This window comes from Marmota monax, unplaced genomic scaffold (assembly GCF_021218885.2).
Source record: "Marmota monax isolate L192 unplaced genomic scaffold, Marmota_monax_Labrador192_F-V1.1 WCK01_AAM20220418_F8-fsc00034, whole genome shotgun sequence".
Taxonomy (NCBI): Eukaryota; Metazoa; Chordata; class Mammalia; order Rodentia; family Sciuridae; genus Marmota; species Marmota monax.
In genome coordinates, this window is record NW_026693934.1 from 3,599,288 (window position 1) to 3,621,188 (window position 21,901).

Sequence of the window (21,901 nt, forward strand, 5' to 3'; positions counted from 1 at the left end):
TTAAAATAATTACTGAAACATTCTGGTCCCAACAACATGGGCCCATCACTAAGAGTAGGTTGGACTAGATGATATCTATCCTAATGAATGCTATGTAGTAAGAGGAGTGGTCTAACTGTTGTATCTGGGAAGAAATATATATGTGAACATGTGTATGTGAATGTTAATGTATTATGTGAAATTTTAGATAAAAAGTTATGAAACAAACAGGAACATCAGTAATTTTTACTAGGGATGGCCTTTTAGAGGTTGGTTGAAAAAGATTTAAAAGATATGTATGATGAAAGTTGTTGGGTAGGGAGAAATCTGGGATTTGGTGGAAAATTACACATTATTCATAGTGCACTCGTCTTGGTTATCCAATAGAAGTATGAGACTGACTTTGAGCTATTTCAGAATTCTAAATTATAATTTACGTTGGTATAAAACCTTTTTCTAGATATGGTCATTTTGTCCTGAAAAGTATCAATTTACTTGCCTTTCCTTATGCAGAAGGGACCAGTTTTTCTTCTGTTTGCATGTTCACTTTATTATCCTGATTTGTAAATATGTGTTTTCTTTGGATTCTTATTTGAAGAAGTTGTTAACATACTGTTGTGTCCTCATTAATAAATTAAATTAAATCTTTAACATGTTATTATGTATGTATGAGAATCACCTTTACTTGAAAACTATCCTTTAATAGACTTTTCCCATATTTTTCAAGTGCAGATAATCTAACACAAATACTTAATAAAATATATGAATAATGTAAAGTACTGTAGAGGAAGATCAATAATGTTATTGCCAAATGTTATGATGAGGCAGGATAGAAGAGGACCATGACATTTTTATTTTTACTTTCTATTCTATCTATTTATATTGAAATTTTTGTATTATGTTTCATTTGATAGTTTTATAAATAAAAAAATGAATAGTAGCTAATCACTCCAATCAGATTATAGCTTCTTGAGAAAAAAAAATTTTAAAGATTTTTTTTCTTGCTTTCAAAATCTGGTGAATAGAGTGCTGACCACTGTATTAAGTGAGTTAATACTAATGAAAATATGAGATGAAATGCAACAATATTTAACCTTGTTCACAGATATAACAAAAAGAGTTTTAACTATTACAGAAATTCACTCCCCGCATCTCCCAGATTGTTCAAAGGAAGGCTGTACAATTGCCCATGCTTTGGTCTTATCTCTGCAGTGCAGCCTCAAGCAGGCAAAGGCAGACCATTCTTGTCAATTTCATAAATAATTTCATCTCTACCATATTCATATGATTCACAGACACCCTAAAGCGATCAAAGGTAAAGCCATTCCACTTTTTTATTTCTTATATTGTGGTTTCAATTTTTTAAAATATTATATTTAGTTGTTGATGGACCATTATTTTATTTATTCATTTATATGTGGTGTTGAGAATTGAACCCAGTGCCCCACAGGTGCGGGGCAAGTGCTCAGCCACTGAGCTGCAACCCCAGCCCTGTGGTCTCCATTTTAATAATAAATTATTTCTTTGTTTGGTACTTGTAGGAGAAATTTGAGAATAATGGTTAATAATATATTCTGTCATTTGAAGTATTTAAAAAAACTATAAAATATAGTGGTATCTCTATTTGCATGAAGTATATCCTCATCCATTGAAATTTATACCCATTTTTTTTTCTCAACAAATTGCTCATCTATTCAACTAAGAATTATAGATTTTATTGGGGGGCTGCCTGAAAAGGAGAGGCAGAGAGCAGAGAGAGGAGAGGAGGAGGGCAGAGATCTCATGTCTTAACAACTAAATATTGAGAACTTTGTATGTCCCAGATATTAATATAAGCATTGGGACTCAGAAGTAGAAGTGACAATATCTCTATTTGTTTTTCTCACTGGGAAGCGTAACATCAGCATCTTACTTTCTAACCTGTGACTTCTCCAATCTCCGTCTATTCTGTTTCTTCTGTTGGTATTTTCCAAATTATTAATAAGAGATTTCTTAGTTTCTTTTCTCTTCCTTCTTTTCCTTTTTTTTTCTTTTCTTCTCTCTTCCCTGCTCTCATCTTAAATGTCATCCACTTCAAGAGTCACTCCTGACCAACATTTATTGATACCCTAACACCTAGGTACTTTCTGTCATGCTACCATATATTTTCTTATTGAATATCCTTTTGATAATGCCAATCTGAAATACAAATAATTCATATTTCACTGGCATGTTTGCTTTGATATTTGTTATCTGCATTCTCTATTAGTATATATGCTCTCTGAAGTAAAAAAAAAATCTTTTATTTATTATTGTTTCCCCAGTTCTTCCAGAATAAAATGTCAATAAATACCTCTTGACTTGAAATTACATTTTGGTGGGGGAAGGCAGGTAAATTGTATCAATATCCCTATAATCCATATTTAATTCCATAGCTGTAACGTCTACAAAAGGAGGAAGCTGTGAGATAGGAATAGAGCAGTGGTTTGTAAGGTGCTACCCTGGACCCACAACACCTGGAAACTCATATGAATTCCAAATCAGAAGTGTAAGGTGGGACTCAGAAGTCTGTGTGTAGTAGAGCCCTTCTGATGACTATGAAGCAACTGAAGTCAGAGAACCAGGTAATAAAAATCCAGGGTATTTAGAGCTGCACATTATTTCTTGTGATGTGTGTAGTCCAGCCCTTTAGATTGACTTTGGAGGGTGGGATGCTGTGACTTGTCCTCATGGTGGTTTGTTTTCTTCACGGTAGTCTCTTCAGACCACAGTAGGCTATTTATTTCCACAAGTCAGCAGTATCTACAGAACACAAGATAAGAGGTCTGAGAAGTCAAAAGACTTGCAGATGATCTCACTAAAACATCTGGTGTAGGACTTTGATCGAAGCCTAATGATTTTTCAATCTAGTGAGTTCTATTCAGATAAGCTGCATGGTTATTTTTACCAAGACCTTGAAGATATTGGATCAAACACAATCCTAGCTATTTCCACATTTGATTCGGAGTACTTTTGTTCTTTGAATATCTAATGATATTTTTCTTGTGGAAAATGGTTTAATTAAAGCTAGCATTCAAACACATTTTCCCAGACCACAAGTTTCAAGTTTATAATAAAAGTACAAGGAAAACATCAGTGTGTATTTAAAAAAAAAATCAGCCATTAACTGTGCCACTAACTTTAACCAGAGTACTTGAACTTTTAACAGGAGATTCATTTTTTTTCTCTTTCTCTCTCTCTCTTTATTGTGAACACAGGTGTCATAGTTAGGGTAAGATGACTACATAAAATTTTAACCTTTCAATAGATAGAAATTTAGCTCACTGCACACAACTACCTAAACAATTTTGCACACACACACACACACACACACACACTCATACATACATGCACACACACACATATATACAAATATATATGTGTATATCTCAAATGCCTAGCACTGTGCATGAAATATAAATTTACATCATAGGTTAATTTAATGAATTAAATGATTTCAAAATAGAATAAATTATTCATTTATAGTTAATAAATTATGTGACATTCAAGAAATTTAACAAGCTTTTTAATAAAAAAAGAATTTCGCACTTTTCAATTTTCTATTAGAAAAATAACTAGATATTGTCAAATTAATTAAGTTGTTAAATTTAAGGAATAAAAATTTTTGACATTGATTATCACATTTCTCTTCATAAATGTTGCATACCTCTCTACTGGCAATATATGAGGATATTTTTGTTAAAAATGTGGAATAGGATCATTGCTTTTATTTTACCAATATAATGGTGGGGAAAAAATTGCACTTCACTGACCTAATGGTTACTACTCTGATAGAAAAGTACAGTATTTTATTAGCCATAATCTATTACATTTCTTCCTTTTCTATTTTTTTATTAATACTTTTAATTGATTTTTAAAACTGGGATGTCTGTTTTTTTCTTTGAAACCTCTTTATTCTCATTTTGTATCATAATTGTTAAATTATAAGATACATAGTTTTAAACTTATTAGAATTTTGCCTTTTTAAAAACATTTTGATCTTGCTTTTTAGTGTATAGAAATTGCATTATTTATTCAAATCATTTACTTTGGTGTCAGTTGTAAGATAGACATAAAGACAGATCCCCCCTTGAATATTTCGTGCATTTTTTAGAGACCCTTTTATCTCATGTTTACACAGGTGCCACAGCTGACTATCTTCCATTTTTGAGGCTCTGATCTAAACTTGGAAAAATAACACTGGAAAAGTTAGACCAGGTACCTGATTTAATGAGGACTAGATCCAAAAAGGGAATAACAAATAAATTAAATGATTACATTTTATTAAACAATTGGAGTAGGAAATATTTTAATTTAAGAATTAAGCTTGGTATGGTGATACCTTCGTATAATCCCAGGGATTTGGGGGACTTGAGGTTTTAGGATCACGAGTTCAAGGCCAGTCTCTGCAATTTCGTGTAATCCTTTCTCAAAATAAAAATAAAAAGGCTGGGGGATTAGCTCAGTAGTAGAGGGCCCCTTAATTTACTCCAAAAGACTGAAAATCATAAATGCATTTATTACAGACTTAAAAGATCAATTAGGATAAAAAACAAAATTCTAAGGTGGCCCCCTAAGGTTCCCATCCTCTTGTGCATATGCCTATATAATTGTGAAGTTTTGAGTGTGGATGGGACCTATGAATATGATGAGATAATTGCTCTATTGATTGCACTACATTGTAGAAGCCTCCATCTTAGCCAACAAGAGAAAGGGCGTCCTGTTGAAAAAGAAAACTACCCAGTGGTAAGACAGTCACATGACTAGGACCAGTGTCCATTCTTCAGTTGCTGAGACAGCCCTCTGGCCATAGGAGGAAACAGGAGTCTGGTCCTGTAACTGGAAGAATTTGACTTTTACCAATCACATTAATAATTTAGGAAGAGATTTAGTCCTGCAATGATGAAGAGCAGGGAATTCCTGGCAGTTTTGAACAGGGGAGTCATGTGATCTGACGTATGTCTTTAAAGATCTCAGTGTCATATACAGGGAGAATGAAATTTAGAGAGACCAGACGGCAGGAAGATCATTGCTGTTGAAAAACTCCAGGTAAGAGAAGTGATTACTTGAATCATAGCGTTTGCAGAGAAGATGATAAGTACTGAACAGGTATGGGATGAGTTTTAAGGGTTATCTAAACAATTTCTTGATGAACTGATGAGAAGGATGGGGGAAGTAGAGGAAATGGCACTTTGATTTTTGTCTTGAGAACAAAGTACTATGAATATTTACTCTATTTTCTGAAAGTACTGATTTAAGCTAATAAATTCTGCTTTAACAATCACTTTAGCTATATCACCTGAGACTTGATGTGCAATAATTCCATCACTCATTTCTAAATAAAATTAATATCCATCATGGGATTTCTTTTCTATCGTATGAGTTATTTAAAGTTGTGTTTCTAAAAACTATAAATATTTTGGATTTTTCTGGCTTTCTTTTTCCTTTTGATTTTTAACAAAGTGTGGTCAGAAAAGGAGATTTTCTACAAATAAATTGCAGAAAGATCACTAGAGTAGAGGGAAAGGAACAGAGATAGGGAGGAAGAGAGGAGAAGAGAGTACTGGGAACTAAATTAGAGCAAATTATATTCCATACTTCTATAATTATGTCAAAATGTATCCTAATATTATATGTAACTGAAAAGAATCTATTAAAAAAAGAAAGAAAATGAGGTGTCCCTAAATGAAAGACTTGGACACTTGTTTGAGCTAACTTTGTCACTTAGTATCTGACTACTCTTTCATTGATGGCAATGTTATATACATGTCCATTAAATAAACTTTTAAATAATCTTACTGAAGTCTTACAATGCTACAAATTTTCATCTGTCACGTCTCCCAATTGCTAGGATAGATGTGTTAAAAGAATCTAACCATGATAATGAATTTAGTAATTTCTGCTTTAACTCTCTCAATATTTACTTTATGTATATTAAATCTGCTTCTAGGAGCATAAATTTAATCATTATTTTAGTGATGGTCTAAATATTTTCCCTTCTTTCTAGTAAGACATTTTTTATTTAATTTATTATATCTGATATAGCAATACCAGTTTTCCATTTAAATATAGGCCTTGTATAGATTGTTCTCCAGTTTCATTGCATACATTTATGTGTTGATTTTGTAGTTATGACTTGTGATTTTGGATAGCTAAAATTTCTTAAATTGATTCTGAAAATGACTGTTTCTTGAATTAGTTGTGAGTAGTGATTTATTTATTATTATAAAAATTTCAAGGTGTACAATTGTGGGGAGATTAGTAAAATGAACCCACCCATTGGGAACCAGTTGTCCATGGATTTCTTATGTTTCTGTCCATCAGACGGACAATGATACTAAACAAAGAGACATTTGATCTGGACTACCTATTAAAAGCTGCCTCTATAGAAAGTATCTTCAGAAGATAGAAATAGTATTTCCCTTTGTAGCAAACTAAATCTGTATTTACTGGGTTGCATAATAAAGTTGTCTCCCTGTGGGGATAGAGGAAGGCAGTCTTACAGTCCATTATAAAATGTTCAGTTCCCTAAGATCATGATACTTTTACAACACAGCACGTTTCATGCACAAGTGTTATGTGGCCCTTTTCCTATTGCCTTATAGGAATTGGGGGTCAAAGAACCAGCACTGATACCCATTTGCTGTTATTCTGAATTGTAACGTGCTTTGTCTCTGATCATGAAATCTTATGTCTTTGCCAGTATTCATGAAACTTATCCATTTGTAAATTGGGAAAAAAATTCTCCAAATCTTCACTATTCTTCATCTCCTCTACCCCTATCATAGGGCTTCAACTCATGGTTCAGTGTCAGATTGTATGTATTCATACATGTACATACATATACACGTATATGTATCTTCTTCCTCCCCAAACCATACCAAATCATTTTATCCACATTGATTTCCTAACCTAACTTTGAAAGTACTTTCTAAAGAATAAAAAAGTAATGATCCTACCTAAAATATTTTAAATAATTTATTTTTTATAATTAAATACCCAGTTAGCATCCACATTTCACAAATAGTTTTGTTGTTGTAGTTGCTGTTGTTGTTGTTGTTATTGTTTTATGTTTGCTTATTTGATAAAGTATTTGAATAGGTCCATGGATTCCACATTTCTTGGTACTATTAAGCCTTCTTTAATTTACAGATTAAGGAAGTAACCTCCCCCCTACTTTGCTATACACTGAAATTACCTGGGAATCTGTAAAATATACAAAGGGCTGGTTTTTATTTCAAGAAATTTAAATTCAATTAGTATGAGCTGTGATCTGGGTGTCAATGTTTTTAAGAGAATCACTGCTATAGGTAACACCACCTTTCTCCTTTTACTTCCTCTTTCTCCCTACCTCTCTTTTTTTCCCTCTCTTCCTTCATCTAGTTTTCCTCTTTCTCACCCTTACTAGAAATGAAGAAAAATATTTAGCTCAGCAGTAAGATAATACATAAATTCATGCCCCCAGAAGTGACATAAAACTCATAAAGCAATTATTGATAAGAGTTAAAGAAGAAATTATTAAATCCATTATTGTAGTCATTTTTGACACATCTATCTTGGTAATTGAGAGATTTGACGGACAAAAAAAAATCCCACTTCATGTGATGTTAGTACTTCTAGCGATTATTAGAAATATTACCATCCTTCCTCCATTTATTTTTATAATATTTGCAGAAATATATTTGAATTTTTAAAGTATGCATGTTGTGTTATTGGGGATAGAACTCATGGGCTCATAAATGCTAAGCAAGTGCTCTACCCCAGCCCTTTTAATTTATTATTATTATTATTATTATTATTTTCAACTTGTTTTGAAGCAGAATCTAAGTTTCCCAGGCTGGTCTCAAACTCATAATCCTTCTTCCTTGGCCTTGCAAGTAGCTGGGATTACAGGCTGTGCTACCATGCCTGGCATCTAAATCTTCTTTCCAATCCAGTTTTAAAAGTAATGAGTTAGTTTTGGCTGCCTCCAAAGATGATATATAAATGGATAGATTAGATGGACATAGATATGCATTCTCTCTCTCTCTCTCTCTCTCTCTCTCTCTCTCTCTCTCTCACACACACACACACACACACACACACACACCACACACACACACACATTAATTTTAAAATAACTTCTGGCTATAACCAAGTTCAGTTCAATGTGTTTAATTTTATTACACCAAATATTTCTATTAACGTATGTTTCCTACACTTTGTCTTGTGGAATACTCTCTGAGTTAGTTCACTTGTCTATTTTATATGATCTTTATTTTCCTTGCTAGATTTTCTGCTAAGTATTATCAAACAGCCCACGCTCACCTTTTACACAGAAATGTACAAGGTGAAATGCCTCGAACTTGGAATCAACTGTTTCACTAGAAGTTGTGGTTTCTTTTTGAAAAAAAAAGAGGAATGGTATCAGAGAGCAAGCATCAGTGTCAGGGGTGTTTATTGATTCTGTGTTTCTTCAGTGGCTATAAGAGGCTATTTCTAATTTTTATTCAAGGCTATAGTTTCTACTCAATCTCATCAATTTTGCAAACCTATCTTCTTTTTTCTATACCAAAAACATTGGTCTTCAAAGTTACCAACATAATTTTGGATTGCCTTATCTGAAAGTACACATAAAATAGTCATGTACAGTAATACCAGTACTCCTCCAAAAAATGTGATTACTGAAGGCAGTTTGTTTTATTTTTTGTTACTTTTATCCTTAGACTATATTCTACTAAAGACGTACAGATTCTAGTGTTTTGATGTAACTCGAAGTTCCTCCTGTGCAGTTGGGCATAATAGCAGGATACATATTTATTTCTCCTTTTGTTCATTTTGATTTTAATGGTTCCAGAGAATACAAATGAAAATTAATTTTGTTTTATAATTATGCAAACTAATTTCATATTATTCCAAAGTATTTTGTGTTCGAAAGTATATTTATAGAAAATCTAGCTTCTATTTGTGTTCCTTCCAATTTGTTTTTTTTTTCCCAATTTATATATAATGGTCTGAGTCTGTGTTCCATAAAGCTAGCATTTAAGGAAGAAATTCATATCCTTCTTAACTGGGAGTATTCTGGGAGAAAAAGAGTGAGAGATACAGGATAAAGGAGCTCAGCAAATATGTGGTTTAACCTAGTTTGTAATTTAATGTGATGGTACATGTTGTTCTCAAGAGTGAACTGCATCCCAGTTAGAGTAACACCGGGTTTGTATTCCAGTATCATTGGCTGTAGGGTGCTTTCTGAAGGGAAGGGCAGTCAGGAGGTTTGTGCTTCACCAAGGCCAATTCTTTGAAAGGGTATAACTATGACCTATTTGTAGCCAAAGTTACTACATCTGGGTACACCAGCCTTTTAAAGGGAATCTGGCACATCAACAACAACATCCAAAAGAGTAGTTTTTAAAATGCCAGTACTTTCACTATACTTTAAATATAAATATTATCTAGTCACCCATGGATGGCAAGGATGGAAGGACTCCCTCCAAATGAAACAGTTCAGATGTTGAGATGGATGGCACCACATGGTCCAAAAGCATATGCAATGACCTATTGCTCACATAATGGGTCTTTCTAGAGAGACCATGACAAGGGTAAGCCAGTCCAGGTGGAAGGAGGGAAGTAAGACTGGACAGAAACTTGTGTAGGAGGTGGGCAGCAGTACAGTTTCTAAACTAAGGGCTGAGGTTTGCGTAATTTGAACTTTCTACTAAGGCTGAGAGAATGAGCATGCATTTTAAAAACAATCTTGCCCAAATGGGGATAAGGAGAGATGGGGTTTTTGTGGGGGTTGAAAGCTGTCATTTGTCAAATATCAAAACTGAAGTTTTATTTATTACAAGGATTTTTGGTCAGTAGAGGTGACTTGAATTTAGTCTGCAACCCTACTCAACCCTAAAAGAAAGAAAGGGGTCAACAAGCTTCCTTGCAGGAATTGTGTGTACTGCCAAAACTAATTTAAAAATGTATGTTGTCATCCACAACTATTGGAAAAACCACTTCTTCAAGAATGATGCTATATTCTATTGAGATAAATATTAAGATGATATTTACCCTCAGTAAACTTGTATGATAGTTGGAAGGCCAATTTATGTGGATTTGAAAACATGAGTGAAAAAAAATGAAAAAAGAGATGATGTCAATTCATAGCTGACAAGTGATAGGAATTGTTTTAGTCTGCTTTTCCACTGCTGTGACAAGTTTGGTCAAGAAAAATTTTAAAGGAGAAAAAGCTTGTTTGATGTTCACCATTTCAGAGGTCTTAGTCCACAGATGTCTGGCTCCATTGCTTTGGGCCCCAGATGAGGCAGGAGGACATGATGAAAGAAAGCCACTCAGGATATGGTCACCAGGAAGCAGAGAGAGACTCCACTCACCAGGAAGAGAATAAATGACCCAAATGTTCCCCTCCAGGGACCCACTTTCCAAGCCACCCTACATACCTGCAGATATCACCCAGTTAATCCCTATCAGTGGATTAACACACTGATTAGATTAAGGCTCTTATAACCCAGTCATTTAATCTCTGAAAGATTTAGTACTATCTCACATGTAAACTTTTGGGAGACACTGTATGCAGTCTGTTTCATAACAGGGATAAATCAGTGTTGCTCCTATAAATTTATGAAAAGTAAAATACAACATAGGAAGTTCATTGGAATGCCTTTCATGGTTACCTTATTTATTTATTATTTATTTTGATTTGGGGTCTGGATCTCTTCTTTGGTCTATATAAGTCTGAGAAATTGTACTAAAAAATATCACCAAGCTCATTTGAAAAGCAAAGAGTTATTTTCTTTGTCAATAAATTAATAATTAAATTAGCTTCATATAAATAAAAATAACAAACTTCAAATTTGCAATATTACTGGAGTTCCACAAATTCTTGCCATGGAATATACTTATTTGGCATAGATACCATCTCTCTATAAAAAACTAAGTGAGGATATATAGTTGTCTCTTCTATTATATTTTAAAATTCCTTTTCTACTATTCAATTTTTTCAAGTTGTTTTCATGCTATTATATGATCAGCAAATCATTAAGCATATTTGTGTAATTGTTATCAAGAAAAATTATTTATTTGTTTTTTCTTCATTTTTCTTCCAAGAATTGTATAAAAGCCAAACCCAGGAAATAGGATAAAAACAATCAGAGAGTAAGAGAAATAGATTGAAAGGCCTTTTTGACTTAATTGAACATAAAATCTCTTCTCTGTAGTCTTTACCAAGGGATTTTTATGTTGTGCAATCTGAGATTCAGACTTGGATTTTGGTTTTCAGAGTGTATTGTATCACTGCCAAATTTTGGTGGTGTTTAAAAAATTATTACACATTTCAGATTACTTTCCTAATCAGAGGAAATTCATTGTGCTGAAAATTAATGGCCTAAGGAACCCAAATGATTAATTTGTACCACCTCCCTGTTCCCCTTGGTAAAAGAATCAAGAAATTCAAGTTTGTTCTCTTTACCTGATCTGATTAAATGCTCTGACATTTTATAAGACTCCTCTGATAAATCCAGCAAACTGCACATATGAACAACATCTTCAGTTTCCAATCTTCTTTTCTTTGCCAGTTATAGAATATGAACATTACTGTTCTTCCATTATAAAAGAAAGTTAATCTAAAGAAAATGTCATTTTTAAGTATCTGATGGTTTCTAGAGAGGTTTGAACTGTATTCATATAAGTTTTTAAGGTGTTACTTGATGAAAACTAAAATAACAGATTTTACTGTACAAGTACAATTCAATAAAAAAAAAATAGGAAAAGATCTCAGGGAATAGAGTTCTACTGTGTATTCTATTTTGTGCATGGTGGATTTTCCAGCTATCAGCATTGCTGAAACAGACTGACCTAGGGAAGTTTTCAGATTGTCAAATGATCTCTCTCTCTGAAAGTGTAGCAAGGTTAAACTAAAGATCTGCTTAACTGATTCCCTGGCTTCGTTCCAGCATGTGCAATGATGCAGTTCTGAAGTGTAAAGTATTTAATCATTAAGCTTGCTCTGAGAGAAAAACATTTCACAAGTTTCACCACATCAATACAATGTCTAATTAACCCTTGCAACACAGGCTTCTCAAGCTAGAGTTCCACCATGAATCACTCAGTGGATGCTGCCATTTATAATTGTGTTGTCTGCTTTATTGAACTTCCTTGAGAGAGGAAGTCAAGTGCAGTGCTGAGCACCTACTATATGTCCTGAGGAAAACACAGATGAGTAAAAGATTTCCAAACATTAAGAAAAAGTAGAATGTGAGAATCACAGGAAGTTTGAACAGGGAAATTATATCATTCAAGAAGCACTAGGAATTCCTTTGCAGAGATATAAAACTTAAGATAATGATAGAAAAAGTAAAAATAGGATATGTTCCTTGAAGAAAACTGACTGTACAAAAATCAGGCAAGCAGAAAGAGTTAGATCTGGGAGGAGTTGGGAGATTACATTTAAAAATGGTGTAGGTACGGGCTGAGATTGTGGCTCAGCGGTAGAGCGCTCACCTAGCACATGCAGGGCCCTGGGTTTGATCCTCAGCGCCACATAAAACTAAATGAATGGAATAAAGGTATTGTGTTCAACTACAACTAAAAAAATAATTATTTTTTTAAATGGTGTAGGTCATTTATAGATGGCTTTGTATGTCAAATTATAGTTCATATGAGATAGCTTCTGAAGATTATCTGAGGTTATTGCAGTGTCTAACATAAGAAATCAGTTAGTTTTTGGCTTCACAAGACAATGTAGAGGCTGATTGGTGTACACTTATGGGACACAGAAAAGCAGGGTGCTAGGGTTTGAGCATTTTTGTTCTCTACAAAACTCATCTGGAGATTTTACTGCCATCCTAACAGTAGTAAGATTTGGGACCTTTAAGAAGTGGTTAGACCAAGAGGATGCCACCTTTATGTGGGTATTTAGTATGTTAATAAAACGACTTTTGAGTGTGGGTTCCCTTTCTTTTCTGCCATGTTATGACTCAGAAAAATATCCCTCGCCAGATGCTGAAACCTTGATACCATGCATACCTGTTTCCAGAACTGTGAGCAAATACATTCCTGTTCTTTATAAATTACCTAGTCTCAATTATATTTTTTAAAACAGCACAAATAGACTTCGACAGAGGGGAAGGTGATAAGTGTTTTGAACATGTTGAATCTGAGACAAAAACAAGTAAAAAATATCCAGGATGTAAGAGAAAAAGAACTAGAGCATGAGGGAGAAATTGGAACAAGGAATGAAGATTTGGGAATCACTGACTGTGCAGTAGCAATCGAAGCCTCCAAGTAAGTAGGAATTCTGAGGAAAGAGTAGAAATAAATGAAATTTTGCATTGCAATATGCCATTATCCTCCCATGACCTAAAGTGAATCCCCTTGTTATGGCTTTTGAAGTTATTTTCTTTTCATCTGAAAATGTATGATTACATTTCTTTTTATGTCTGTTTCTAACACTGGTCTCCCACAATGAGACTATGTGACAGTCAAAAAAACATTAACCACTGTTTGTGTCTCAGATGGAAGGAATTTACTGCCAGAAATTGTATTTTGGCAATGGAGTAAACAAAAATTCATTGTTTGAGTCCTAGCGGAGGTCTTTTGTTCCCATTCATGTCACACAGGAGTTGGCTGCCTAGATTTCCTTTTCTGAGTGGCTCATGAAAGTGTCTCACAAAAGCCCACTTGCCTCATCATATTTGCCCCCACTCTCTTCATCTCTTCCTTCATGACGCTCTTCAGCTAACCTTGACTTCCCAGCGTCTCCAACACATGCCTTTCCAATGAGTTAAAATGAGTTAATATCCTTCATTCCCTTCCAGTGCATTTCCCAAACAGGATAGACAAAAGGAAACTGTGCTGGCAGAGGGAAGATACTACTTTGCTAGAAGACAAAGGCTGGTAATGGAGATGACCTAACACATCTTTTGAGCATGAGGAATAAGCACCACTAACTAAGGGTCAGTTTCATGAAAGCAACAAAGTTCCAAGAGAAGAAGTGCACCCAGGCTGGAGCAAGCAAAGCAGTTTATTAAAAATTAAAAAAAAATGCAAACAGACAGCAAAATAATAATAATGTGCTCCATTTTTTTTCCCCAGCAGCTCAGGAGGCTGAGACAGGAGGATTGTGAGTTCAAAGCCAGAAATAGGGTTGTTTCCTTTGACTCCTGTTCTGCTGTCACCAATACAGGTAATTTCCCTTCCTGTCCATGGGGAGCAAGTGGGCAAGGTCTTCTTCTATGGGAGTCTTCTCTCTTACAGGGATCTTTCCCCTTCTCTTTCCTCCCCTTCTCCCCTTCTCCCCTCCCTTTCCTTTTCCTGTTTCTCCCCTTTTCTTTTCCACAAGAACTAGAATAATCTGCTGAAGTTCTGACACTTGGCCTCCCTGACCTTCATGCAACATGTCTGATTCGATATTTCTAAACAATCTATTTTAGACAAAACTCATATTTTTCACACACTTCTGAGGTCAATGTAATTTTTTAAAAAAGCTCAATTTTTATCATTTGATACAATTATATAAAACAACAACAAAAACCCTAGTTTAGGAAATGAAGTAGGGGTGGGGGTGGAAATAAGAATAAAGCATGAAGAAATACATAAGAAAGTAGAAATTTCAAAATAGAAATGAAGTGAGTCATCAAAGGGAAAAGGAACTAGAAAAGAACTCAGGAGAGCAAAGAAAAGACACAATAAATGAATAAAAGAAATTTCATTCAAAGCTTATTTGATCTCTGAATGGGTTTTCTAAACATTCTCACTGTAGCCAAAACTTGCCTGATTTTAATGCCCCTTACACTGACTGTTATTTCTCAATATCAATCTTGGAAACCAAATGGAGCACATATTAGAGGAAGATGCAAGTAAAATGTTTAGTGGGGGGAAGAGAGTGACCCTGACTGAAAGAATACTGTCAACACATAAAGACATAAGTAAACATTAGAATTGTCTCAATGTTTACAGAAATCCCTATGTAAGTTTTTGTCTCTGTCTCAATCTAAGCTTATATCACTATGTAATTTTTTGTCATAATTTAAATCATTCTATGCCTACTATTTATCACTCATTCTTATACATAAAATATATTATGCACATCTTTCCATATGTGGATTTGGAAGTACAATACTTTTAATTCATTAGCATAATGTCTGGTTTTCCCTCTTTTCCTTCCTTGTCTTAAAGACAGTAAAAATGAAGTTGCTAAACCAGAAGGTATACACATTTAGTTATATCGGCCTTAGAAAAGTTTGCAATGTTTTACATTCCATGTATAACTTATAAGAGGTTTCACTTCCTACCTCTGGGAAGTATTTTAAATATTTTTATTATTTTCTCATGTATAAAAACTATGTGTTTTTTTTGTTGTTGTTGTTTCCAGGGATTGAACTCAAGGGGCACTCGACCACGGAGCCATCTCTCCAGCCCTATATTGTATTTTATTTAGAGAATGGGTCTCTCTGAGTTGCTTAGTGCTTCACCATTGCTGAGGCTGGCTTTGAACTCACAATCCTCCTGTCTCAGCCTACTGAGTTGCTGGGAATAATTGGAGCACATTGTTATTATTTTGCTGGCTGTTTACATTTTTTTTAATAAAATGCTTTGCTTGCCCATATTCTTTTGTGGAAAATTTGTTACTTTTGGTTGCTTAGTATTAATTTGTATTTCTTTCTTTCTTTCTTTCTTTCTTTTTTTTTTGGTACAGTGATGGGTATTGAGGCCAGAGCTCTCTGCAGGTTAGGCAAGCTTCTCTACCTGAGCCATACCCACGGTCTTCTAATTTCCATTTCCCACAAGCATCCTGATCAACTTTATTTATCATCTCCTTCTCCTATCAGTAGTAGTTTCACCAGCCTTTAGGCCCACCCATCCCTATTCAAGGCCAGGCAAGTGACCTATGTTAGCCATTGATAAGCTTCTTGCCTAAAATATGAGTCTTTTACACATTGGAATAGAGAATAAAAGATTCCTGGAATTCACTTGCTCTTGTCATGCCCTGCCTAGACTCATTTTCTACCTCTTCTTCTTAATACTTTACATCTCCAGAGCTCTCAGGTGCTTCCCAAGTGCAAACCTTGGTATATAGCATTTCCTAAAACCACCCAAGCACCCACATTTTCTAGTAGTAGGCATCAAATATTCATAAGGCAAAATTCTTCTCTTTATTCTATTGAACTGTTGATCTTGTTATTGACTTATGAAACTTACTCTATATTTAGACGTTTAAATTGTCACGTACATAGCAAACATTAGTTTGCAAATTTTGTCACTTATTTTATAAAAGTTTTCTGTAAAAAGGAAGGCTATAATTTTATTGTTCAAGTATATATATATATATATATATATATATATATATATATATATATAAATATTCTTTTGGTAGGGGGTGTACCAGGGATTGAACTCAGGGGCACTTGAGAACTGAGCCACATCCCCAGCCCTGTTTTGAGACAAGATCTCACTGAGTTGCATAGTGCCTTGCTTTTGCTGAGGCTGGCTTTGAACTTGGATCCTCCTGTCTCAGCCTCCTGAGCCATGGGGATTACAGCCGTGGGCCACTATGCCTGGTATATGTTGATTATTATAAGATTAGAAAGCATTTCTTACCAAAGACTACTACAAATGTGTGAAAATGAATTGTAACAGTATTATGGGGGATTTATTCTAGAGTATTTATTTTTGGATGTCCCAACAAGAAAGACTGAATTCTTTGGAACCATATATGATCCTGTAAATGTTAGAATACAAATTTCTAGCTTCCTTGATCTGTGTTATGCCATTTGCTCTACTCTTTAGATATAGGTGTGAAGTTACTAATATTTTCTAGGAATTTTTCTGATTATCCCTTTGAGTTTTTCACACAGTTCAAATAGGCCTGGAAAGCCCTACAGAAAGGATCTTATCTTAATTATTTTAGATTTGAAAACCACTCTTGATATCTCATATAATATCTAATACATATGACTAAATATTTCAACAGAAGAGAAGTCATCGGGGTCAATGATTAGGAAGACTAGATTTCCTCTCTTCTGAAAATTACGTAAATCTGAATTGTTGTCTAGGAATTGGCGTATTAAAGAAAAAAGAAGAGATCAACTGTGCATGTGGTTGATTTTTACCTCTGCCCTCATCATCACAGTCCTTGTTGCAGATGTTGTGTGTACTGGTGGAGGAAAGTGGGTAGAGGAAAGCAACAATGTTTTCAAGGTATCTAAACTTTCCAGAGCAAGAGCTAGCCTTGTCTTTTTTCTGTAATATTCAGTTTGAAAGCTATGAATCACTCTCTCTAGTTATTATTGTTGTTTTCAAGTACCTTTGAGAAGGAGCATAAACACCAGCAGTCACAAGGGGTAACAGGGGAAAAGTTTGCTACTGGATGTTTCAGGAATTCTTTATGTGTGAAGCAATATTTTAAAGAATTACCCATTGGAATTTTTCTCTTCATTCTTCGATGACCCAGTTATTCTTCCCGACAATGGCAACACTGACAGATATAATACTTTGCCTCAGAAGAAGAAAGAGTTAGAACATATCAAGTCTGAGACCTTAGTATTTCTCAAGCTTAAGACACAGACTTACACATATGTAACATATGTGAGAACATATGTAATCTGTTCCATATGTGAGAGATTACACATACATCTCAACCAGTTGTGTAAGTCTGTGTCTTTTTTTTGAAAGAGAGAGAGTGTGTGTGTGTGTGTGTGTGTGTGAGAGAGAGAGAGAGAGAGAGAGAGAGAGAATTTTAATATTTATTTTTTAGTATTTGGCGGACACAACATCATTGTTTGTATGTGGTGCTGAGGATTGAACCCAGGCCGCACACATGCCAGGTGAGCGCGCTACCGCTTGAGCCACATCCCTAGCCCAAGTCTGTGTCTTAAACTTGAGAAATACTAAATATTTTTTCCCATATGGATCATATGTGAGATTACACATACATCTCAACCAGTTGTGTAAGTCTGTGTCTTAAGCTTGAGAAATATTAAATATTTTTCACCTAACATTACATTTCACCTAACATAATGCTCTGCCTTTACCAGGACTGGTTAAAAGCCACATAATCTGAGGAGAAAAGAAAGAGTAATAAAAACACCCAGTATGTTCAATCCTGAGAAGAAATTTTATTCTCTCTTCCCTACTAACGTTCTGCTCAGAAGTGTTAAGAAATAAAAATTCTAGATATATTTAGGACATTTTAGAGGTACAGGGACAAGGACCTCGTCCTTTCAGTGAAGCTCTCGAATCCACTGGGTGAAGGTGGCACTGCTGGAAGTGGGCTTGGTAGGGCTCTAAAAGCTGAGGACAATGATATGCCTCCTGTGGCCAAGGGGTAGCAAGGAGGAGTTAAGAGTGAAATCTGATGATATGTTTTGTCAGGACATATAACACGCTGCAATTGCCTACAGGGAACCACAGTAACAGAATTAATGGAACTGATGCTGTTTCAATGTTTATGTCTTAGATTGATATGACCATGCATGAAGCCAGGGATGTCCTCCCTCAAAACTCACATCAATGTCATAATCCTCTCTAAACCCCTTGGAATATAGTTACATTCTTGAATAGGAAAAGGAAAGCCTTTATCTGGATGAAGCTTCCCTGGATTGTTGGAACTATATTTTTCCCAATGGGTGGAATGAAAGATTTACATAAAAAATTTGTTCAATTATAGATACATCAGGGAAAGTTATATTTCTCTGAACCGCTAACACTATAGTTAGTTATAATATTATGCTCTCGAGGGTGGAAAACAGATGTTCCAATATGCCAAAGGAACTTGAAAGGAGGGTGAAGGAGAGGATTGCAAATTAGAATAAAGATTTTATGTTTTGAATCTGGCTAAGATTTTCTATAGAACCTTCCACTCCATATTTTAAAACTTGGGAAAGGAAAAGTTTCAGTTGCATGTGAAATCAAGACTCCAAGGCTCTAGCGAGATGGTACTTCCTCAAGTTGTCATGCTATTAATGCAAGGACTAAAGCAGTATTTAAAGTAGTGTCAAAGAATAAGCATGGGAGTGTTTTATGTGCATTATATTTTGCTGGATGCATATTAGATGTTTTGTTTTCCTTATTTAAGAATGTACCTAACACAATGCAGTAAAGGTTTGTAGAATGGTACCTGTCCAAGTGAGTCTGAAGGCACAGTTAACCTTCCCTACATGCCTCTGCCCTTGCTCTGATGAGGAAGTTAGATATGAAAGGGATCTATTTATATGCAAATGTAGTCTGAGAAGAGCAATACTATTGTACCTTTATCAGCTCAAACTAAACTAAGCAAAGTGGATAATTTTGTTTTAGAATGATTTATGTTGCATATTTGTTTACCTCAGAGAAAAGGAAATATTTCAGAGAACTCAGCATTTTCAGGTGGAACAAATAAGTCCTGCTCCAATGCCAAGGTGAAAGGCTTTGCCAACAGGGAGACAACCTTGGGTTTTCCAGGGAGTGAAAGTCTGTGGAGCATGGACAAGAGATCATGGATCATGGTGGTCCAGGTAGAAGAAGGGTATAACACAGCCAGAGGCAGAGAATTGAAACTAAGCCGGAAGGAGTTAATCTGGCTGATAGGAATACAGGTGCTTTGTAGATCTATCAAAATCACAGCTGTGTGAGCACTCAGGATATTTTCCTGATACTGTTTTTATTTTGATATGCTCCCTTCCTCTACCTAGCTGCCTAGCTGCAGTTCTATTATGTTTGCAATTGTCATTTTCCTATAGTTATTTTATTTTTTGAACTTATATCTTGAATGCTTTCTTCTATCACTAACTTAATGGGTACCTATGGTCAAATAAGGGTGTGTGTGTGTGTGTGTGTGTGTGAATGTAAAACCCTCCCTTTCCCAAAATGAACTTTTATGTTGTTTGTCATTTCTAGCTATTCTAAAATCTACATCTTTGTATGCAAGTGAGAATATTTATGTATGCTAAATTCCTAGCAAGAAAAGGTTTCTAAGGAAAAGTTCAGTTTAAATTTTTTATGAATATAACAGATTGTTTTTATAAACAATTTATACTCCTACCAGAACTATATGCCCATGGAGGAAAACATTGGTGTGGGATTTCAGAACCCAATCAATACAGGGAGGGCTTTCTAGTAGTTTAGGGACCTTAAGCAGCATGTCGATTTTGAGCAGGGAGATAAAATTGTCTACAAAGGGAAAAGGGGAACAGCACAGGTATACCTGTTACTTGGGGACTTCATTAAATAAGTAAATATATTAAATACAATTGAATATATGCTTCTCACTGCTGAAGATCGTAGATACACATATGGAGAGGGAGAACATTAGAATAAACTCTGAAGTACTGGATTAGAATTAGAGGTATTTGTGTGAACACATGATCTCTTCTTTTTTTTTTTAAATAGAGATAGAGGTGCCTATCTATGGATATATCTGTCTATCTATTTACTTACCTACCTACCAATCTAAAAATCATATGTATTTCTAAGTTTTACTCACTGTGGTCCTGGGAGACCATTGTTTATTCAAAAGCAACAAACCTATCTAGTACAGAGATATTTGTTTTAAAGTACCATTTTGCATTAAAAGAAATAGAATTGCAGAAATGGGTGGTTTCATATCTTGGGAAGGGACAGTATAAAATGAACCTAAACAACTTTAACTTTAACAATGGGCAAGGGTGTTTAAAAGACAACTAAATATCACAAAAGAGTACAAAATTTAATTTTAAAAAAGGTTCTACTGGCTAAAGTCACAATAATTTGAGATTCAAATAAATATAGATAGTAAGAGAATAGAATCCAATAAATAAAAAAGAAACAATGAGAATATAACGATCTAAAGATTAAATTCTATATTTTAATGAGGATTAGCACATTCACATAGTTTCCAAGTTCCTTCACATAGAATATCAATAATTATAATGAGAAAATAATTTTCTTGTAGTAGAGGAAACTGGGAGATACTATCTTAAATTAATGATAAAATGTTATCAATCTGGGACAAGTGATGATCATATGCCATATGATAGGACAGAGTGAGAAGAACACAGCATCACTCACAGGATGTTCCCACTAGAGTTGCAATTCTAAATGCATTTCTAAATCAACACTAGATAAAACCATGTCGAAAAATATACTAAGAACAAGTGGTCTGCAATCTGGAAAAGTGTCAATTAAAAAAAAAAATTACCAACCAAAAGAGATAAGAGAGATATTGCAACATGTAATTTTGAATTATGTCAGGCATTATTGGCAGCAATTGACCAGGCCGAAATAGAGTTTTATAGTTAGATGTTAGTAACATATAAAGATATTGTTCTGATTTTCATAGCTATGTTATGGTTATGTAGAATATGTTTGCATATAAAAAACAAACAGGAATGAGAAACCAGTGAATGTAAAATACATTTTATGCATTGTACTTACAAATCTTTAATAAGTTTATAATGAGGAAAAAAGGGAGAGGAAGAAGAAACTATTTAAAATCATATTTCTTAATAAAGGATACCAAAAAACTATATAATAACAGAAATAAACCAATAATAAATGATTTTAACAGTTTATATAATTTCTATATGGTTTTTGCTTTCTTCAATTTTAATTGCAAATTATTCTACCCAGTTTCCTATTTAATCTACAAAAGTTTCAATAATATTATATGCATTTTTCAAAACTTCAGGATATCATGTCCTTTCTCATTTTCTTATTTCTTTGAATCATTTTTTCCCCAACAGAAAATAAGGAGAATTAGAATAGGAAGAAATTTCCTAATATGATTGGGAAAAGCCTTTAAGTTATCTCTTCTAAAAGTTTTATGTTTATTACCATCCTTTAGCTTTCCCCTACTGCTCATAAGCCAAGGATTTCATGTGTTATTTCTGTAATTTGGTAGTTTTCATTTGAATTATGCATTAAAAATGAATATCTATCCTAAAACAATTGGCATGATTAGTTA

At 34.3% G+C, this 21,901-nt stretch overlaps 1 long non-coding RNA gene across 1 annotated transcript in view; it reads right to left on the minus strand.

The window, feature by feature from the left end:
- Positions 1-1,376: 1,376 nt before the first annotated feature.
- The window catches only part of LOC131424917 (uncharacterized), a 56,659-nt gene continuing 36,134 nt past the window's right edge, over positions 1,377-21,901 (minus strand). The window contains exon 4 of the long non-coding RNA XR_009228559.1: positions 1,377-2,760. This is a non-coding gene — a long non-coding RNA (uncharacterized LOC131424917). The remainder of the gene's footprint in view (positions 2,761-21,901) is intronic.